General features: G+C 65.1%; 1 protein-coding gene across 4 annotated transcripts in view; it reads left to right on the top strand.

Moving 5' to 3' along the window:
• The first annotated feature begins 1,661 nt into the window (after positions 1 to 1,661).
• Positions 1,662 to 6,589, top strand: part of DNMT3A (DNA methyltransferase 3 alpha) — a 110,260-nt gene continuing 105,332 nt past the window's right edge. For 2 of the 4 annotated variants that reach the window (XM_030920873.1, XM_030920870.1), the window contains exon 1: positions 2,304 to 2,421. The gene's annotated coding sequence lies outside the window, so the exon portion shown is untranslated. Of the gene's footprint in view, positions 1,818 to 2,303; positions 2,422 to 6,589 lie in introns of those variants that run through there. The other 2 variants (XM_010383013.2, XM_030920872.1) reach the window with 2 other exon arrangements.

The raw sequence follows: 6,589 nt of genomic DNA, 5'->3' as shown, positions 1-6,589 counted from the left end.
AAATTAGGCAGGCATGGTGCTGAGCATCTATAGTCCCTGACACTCAGAAGGCTGAGGCAGGAGGATTGGATTGGTTGAGCCCAGAAGGTCCAGGCTACAGTGAGCCATGATCACTCCACTGCACTCCAGTCTGGGAAACAGAGCGAGACTGTTCCTTAACAAAAGAAAAAAAAAGATTGTGTGTGGGGTGATTTCAGAGCCGAACGAACCCAGCTTTGAATCCTGACTCTGCCACTTCCCAACTGTATGGCTTTGACTAAGACTAAGCCTCAGTTTCTTCATCTGTAGCATGAGGGTAGTACAAACTATATCACAGGACTGGTGAAGACTAGGGAAAATGCCATGTCTGGTGCCTGGTACGTAGTAGACACTCAGTAAACAGTTGTTGCTGTTTGGGGCCAGTGTTATGTAAGTCTTTGATGAAGGCAGAGGTAACTCAGTCATCCTTCTAAAAATGGTCTTCTCCTTTGCCAAGTTGGTGCGCCATTTAGAGTGTTCACCGAGGTCCCTCCTGATGTAGAAAGCGAAGCGCCCAGGAGGGTCACATGTTAATTTCACCAAGGTTTACTGAGAATCTCCTAACACAAGTGCTGGGCTACAGGTATGACAGACCTGGCGCCTGTCCTCACAGAACATTGGGAGTCTCTGGGCCGGTGGGGACCATGGACAACAGGGCCTATCATCAGTAGGACGGGGTGGCCACTTGAGTGAGGGTGATAATGAAAACGGCCAGAACTATGGCCTAGAAGCTGGTCTCAGATATTGAGGCTCAGGGCGGGGGTTGGGGAGACGAGGGACCTGGAAGCATTGGAGGACCTCCCGAAGGAAAACCTTCCCTTCTGTATGAACGGTCAGCTCCCGGTCCCAGAGAAATTGGCAACTCCGTTCTGTGACGCTAAAAGGGTGGCATTGGTGGGGGCTGGGCTGCATGGGGAGAAGGGAAAAGTAGGACCCGCTTCACTGTGAAGTGAGTCCCACCACCACCAAGTAGGATGGCCCCTGCCCACAAGTAGGATGGCGGGTCCCTGGGAAGGGACCCGCCAGTCAGGGAGCTCAGGGCACTGTGATGTAGTTGAAGTGCTGAGTAGAATTCGGGGTTCAGATCTGCGAGTGGCTGGTGGGGTGCGGGGGCGCGCAAGGAGCCTGGAGGCAGGGGTGGAGGGGCCCAGCCCCAAGTCCTAGAGCGGCTGCTGGAGGAGCGAGAGGAGCACACAGTGGCTGTGCTGGTGGAATTAGACAGAGATGCCTCAAGTCAGGAACCTGGATCCCTGAGTGCTCCATGGGGAAGGAGAACAGCCCCCACGGTGAAAGGGTGAGGGCGGTGTGTAGGCATGCACAGAATCTTCCAGCTGGAAGACACCTTCAATGTCATTTCGTTCAACCTCCCACCTCATGAAATCTTTCAGTCTTCCAGTGCCCAACTGAGGGCACCCAACTCTACTTGGACAACTCAAGGTACGTGGAACTCACTCTCTTCAGGGCAGCTCATCTCAGAGAAGCTCTGTAGCCTGCGGGACGGCCAGGAGGAGCCTGGCGCTCCGACCTTGGCCCTGTAGAGCTGAGTGGCCTCCACTCCGCGGCGGCACCTGGCTGGGGGTTGCGGCGCGGATGGGCCGGCGCTGCTGTCCCCAGCCCCAGTGCTGAGGCAGGCAGAGCGCAGTGGACTCTGGCGGAGGTCGGGAGAACTGCAGGGCGAAGGCCGCCGGGGGCTCCGCGGGCTGCGGGGGGAGGCACTTGACACCGGCCCGGGGAGAGGAGGGGCCGCTGTCCCTGCGGCCAGTGCTGGATGCGGGGACCCAGCGCAGAAGCAGCGCCAGGTAGAGGGGCGCCCCGCGTGGGGAGGGCTGCAGCGAGGCCCGGGGCTCGGCTCCGACTCGAGGGGCTCTGAGTGGCCGGGAGCGCGGCCGAGGCGGGGCGCCCGGGGCCCGGACCCTGGTCGGGGCGGTGCGGGGTCCGGACCTCCGCCAAGCGGCGTGCGGGGACCCTGGCGGGGCCGCAGAGGCCGGGAAGTCGCGCCGAGGGCGCTAGGACCGGCCGCGCGCCCAGGCCGCTCCCGCCGCGGCGCCCCGGGGCCCCCCAGTCGACGCTGCCTCCCGGGCCGGCTCCGCAGCGCCGGGGCCGGGGCCAGCGCGGCCGCGGGGGGCGAGCGGCGGGCGGAGGCCTGGGCCCGCGGGCGGCCGGAGGGAGGGAAGGAGGAAGGCGGAGAGAAGGGGTGGGAGGGGGGGACCCGGCGGAGGAGGCGGAGAGAGGGAGCGCGACAGCGAGCGGAGGGAGGGAGCGAGCGAGCGAGGCAGGCAGGCGGGCCGGGAGGGAGGGAGGGCGCGCGGGCGGCGGCGGCGGCGAGAGCAGAGGACGAGCCGGGACGCGGCGCCGCGGCACCAGGGCGCGCAGCCGGGCCGGCCCGACCCCACCGGCCACACGGTAATGAGCGCCGCTGCTGGCGGCCTGGGAGGCCGGCCCGGAGGCGGCGGGGAGCCGGGGAGCCGGGCGGAGGACGCCGCGGCGGGCAGTGCCCGGCTCGGGGCACGCTCCCGGACCCCCGCAACTCGGCGCCGGGCTCCCGCGGGGCCGGGACTGCGGGCGGGGACGGCGGGTCGGGCTAGCCGGGGCGGCGCGGGGGATTTGAGGGTTTGTTTATGTCCCCGCGGGCTCGGCAGGCGCCCCCTCCCGTCCCGCCCGCTCCCGGCGCGGACCCCCCCCTCCCCGCCCCCGCCCGGCTCCGGGCTCAAGTTCAAGTCTATACAATGCCGCGGGGGGCCCCTCCACCGCCGGCCTCCGCCGCGGTGCCCGGCTCGGCGCTGCCGCAGGGGCCCCGGCCGGGCCGCCCCCGCCTTCCGGGCTCTGCCCCCGCCCCGCGGCCCCGCCTGGAGCCCGCGGCCAGGGCGCCGGAGGGCGCGGACCCCGACCCAGAAGGATCGGCCCCCGCGGCGGCCCGGGGGAGCGAGGGAGGGGGCGGGGGCCGGGCCCCGCGCAGGCTCCGCGGCGGCGGCAGAAAATGGCAGCCTGGCACGACCCGGCCCCCCGCCCCTCCCCCCGGCGCCCGGCCCTCCTCTGCCCCGCGGGGCGGGGGACCCGGGAGGCCCCCGGGGGCGGGCAGCGCCGCGCCGCGATCCTCCTCCGGCCACCTGTGGCTGGGGGTGCGGGGTGCCGACGGGTCCGGGAGGGGCGGCGGAGCCAGGGAGAGCACTCGCCTGGGGGGCACACCTCCCCGCGGGGTGCCGGCGGCACAGAGGGGGGTGGTCGTGCCTGGCTCCTCCCTGTCCCCACCGCGGGCCGTGGGTGCCGGGGCGGCCGCGGTGGCGGCGCCGCAATGTGGGGGCGGGGCGGGGGCGGGCGAGGATCCCGGGCCCGGGCCCGGGCCGCGGGGGCCGGAAAACGCGGGGGTGGGAGCAGCGGGGCCCGGGCCGGGAGTGGCCCAGAGGGGGACGCCCGGGGTCGCCCCTGCCGCCCCCCCCCCGCGCACACTCCCACGCACGCGGACACACTCACGCACACGCACCCCGCCGGGCCGGTGCAGACGTGTCCTTGAAAGCTTCGCATCTGCACAGTGAAGGACGAGGCCTCGCCGCGGCTGCGGAGCGGGGTCTTCCGCCCCACGTCCCCGCACCCCGGGAGACCCCGAGCTTCGGAGCCGCAGGCGGCGGCGGTCCGTGTCCCGCCCTCACCCCAGCTCCCCTCCCCCAGGGCGCCCTGCCTTCCCTCCCCTTCGGCGCGGACCGGGCTGGCGCGGGTCCAGGGCCCGCCCCTGGCCTCCCCCAGCCCCTCATCGCTGGGGCCCGCGGCCCTGGGACTGCCAAACTGCGTTTCGCTTTCCTGGAGCCTCCCTTCTTGGGGGCACCCTCTCCCGTCCCAGCGCCCCTCTGTCATTTATCCCCCTCTCCTCATCCCCTCCGTCCTGGCACCCTCTCTCCGCTGCACGGCCAGTTGAGGAGGTGTCGGCGCCCTGGGCGGGGAGCGGTGCCCTCTGGTTCCCAGGGGCTGCCTCCCCCACGCTCCTGAGGGGAGCCCCCTGTGGCTGCACCTTGACCCAACATGGCGTCTGGCACCCAGCAGGGCAGCTCTGGCCTGCGGCAGGCGGGAGGGTGGGCAGGGCCGGGCCCCACAGCCGCGCAGCAACCCCCGCTCCAAACCAGCTGGGACAGAAGCCTTGGGGAGAAGAGCCCTCCACCCTGTGACCCAACTTGCCCCTCACTGCCGTGCCCAGAGACTGCCATCAGCATCCCAGGGGGCCTGCTCAGTCTTCATGTTTCACCCTAGGCTGCCAGCGGCTGAACAGCCTCCTGGGCGGGCGGCTACGAAGGGATCCTGGGATCAGGTGCTGCTCCAGTGTCGCCTATTCCCTCCCTCCCGAGCAGATGTGACAGCTGCAGCCAGGGGAGCTATTCGCCTTGCTGTTGCCTGGGTGTTAGGACTGGCCTGTGGAATTTGGGGGGCCAGGCATCCGGGGGACCCTCTTTGGTTGGCTGGCAGGGGCCATCACCAGGTAGTTTTCTGAGCTGCCTGCCTTTGGAGAGTTGGGTTGTGGGGAGTTCCTGCTGGATTTCTGGGGCAAAATGGTCCCCCTCTGCCTCCAGGTTCCCCCAAGACCCTGCTTGGGCTGTGACAGGTGGCTCTGTCAAGGTGGGAGTCTGTGTGTGCACATGTGCTGGCTCCAGGCGAGGGCCCAGGCCGGCCTGTGCAGCAGCTCTGGCACCTGCCTGCCTCCCTGGTGGGTCCCCCTCCTCTGTGCAGCTCCTCCCCAGATAAGCAGCTGCGGATTCAGGCCGACCAAACTTCCCTCTTACCCCACCCAGGCACCAGTTCCTTCCATAGGAGACTGACCCCAAGAAAGGTGAATTCCTTCTAGACTCAAGGAGTGGACTGGTCCACAGGGACAGGGCTGCCCTCTGAGTCCTTCCTGGAGAAGCCTAGGAGAGGACGCCAGCAGCCATCTGTCAGGGTGTCTGCGGACAGGATTCCTCTGTGGGGTGGGGGTTGGACTAGAGCCGGAAGGTCCATTCCAGCTTTGACATTCTATGGCTCTGATTCTAGTGGTGGAATTTCAGGCCCAGAAATGGGGACAGGGTGGTCTGTTTTTCTGCACATGGCAGTAATAGGGGAAGGCTTCCAAGGAGAAGGAGATATAAGAGAGATCAGGGCCCCCACATGAGTTGGGCTTGGGAAGGAGAGGCAGTGTGAGGAGGGTCCCTGCAAGAGACGAGTTGGTCACGTCCGACTGCAGAGGGTGTAAAAAGTACAACTTCCTTTAAGCCTCAGCACGTGTGTATTCTGTAGGTTTGTGTATAAATCCCTGTGTGTGGATAATTTCTGAGGTTTCCTTTTCGAGTCCAATTCACAGTAAGCTCCTCAGTCCCTTATGGATGTTTTACTATCGCTTTCACACCCACCTCTGCCAGTGGTTCTCAAAAAGCTAGGAAGACAGGACAAATGGTAAAATCCTTGTCCAGGGTCGCTGGCAGGAAGAAGTGGAGCCAGGCCTGCGCTCGGGGGAAGACGCCCCACACTACACCTCTTACCTGGGCTGCTGCATGTGTCCGTCCCCCCTCTCAGTTTGTGATCTCCAGGGAACAGGGGCCTTGCCTCCCTGGGTCCCTTGGACAAGTGATGAGGCCTCCGAGGGAGTCTGCTGAATGAGGGGAGTGTACTGCCATCCTGTCCTCTCCCCGAGGCAGCGAGGCAGCGAGGCAGCGTTAGTGCTGGGCTCCCTTCCCCCTGCTGCTGTGCGTCGCTGCCCAGTGGCCACCGCCTACTTACAGGCCAGCTCCTCAGGCTCACACCTCCCTGAAAGACCCAAGTTCTTTCCCAGCAAGAGCCAGACTCCCCCAAGGCTTCTCTTTTTGGGATCCAGGTAGAAAGAGGACTCTAATGGGTGAGTTAAAACAGACAACCCTCTCCCCATCTTTGGGCCTGCAATGTCAGCCTTAGAACCCAAACCTTACAATTGCAGGCTGAAAGAGGAGTTTAAGCTCTGAGAGCTCTTGGTGCTGGGTACGGTACTGTTTGTGGGAGGTGGCGCCCAGTTCTTCTCAGGGTTGTCCATGCTACCCAGAGCCTGAGGCCTGCAGGGCCGTTCACGTGCCGGTCACATGCCTCTCCCTGGGTACTTCCTGCTGCCTCCAACTTGCTGGCCTGGGGTCCTGGACTTGGTGCTCATGTCCTCCCCAACCCATGCCCCACTGGGAGTTGAATGTGTCTCTGGCCTCTAGCAGGTAGGGCCAGAGCATGTACCCCAGTGCTATTCCCCATGCTGCAGCACTCAGAGACTAGCTTCCACTTCCGTTTGAATAGTAGTAGATGAGCAGAGAGCCCATAAGAAGCCCACCTGGCCTGAGGCTGGGTTTCTGCAGGGACTTTGCTGTTCCTGAGCGGGGCTTTAATGGTCTACCAGAGGTGCCACATTCCTTTCCACTTTAATTTTGAGGGCTCATTTTCAATCATTTCTCTCTTTGACGATTTTTCCCTAAAAACATAACCAAATCTGAGATCCCTGAAGTGTCAGCCTGAGATTTATGTCTGTGTCCGAGCCTGCCTCCACTTGGCTAAGTGTGTGGGCAAGACGAGGTTCAGTGCCCGTGTGTCTGTGCATGAT

This window comes from Rhinopithecus roxellana, chromosome 17 (assembly GCF_007565055.1).
Source record: "Rhinopithecus roxellana isolate Shanxi Qingling chromosome 17, ASM756505v1, whole genome shotgun sequence".
NCBI lineage: Eukaryota > Metazoa > Chordata > Mammalia > Primates > Cercopithecidae > Rhinopithecus > Rhinopithecus roxellana.
This window is presented reverse-complemented; position numbering and strand designations above follow the sequence as displayed.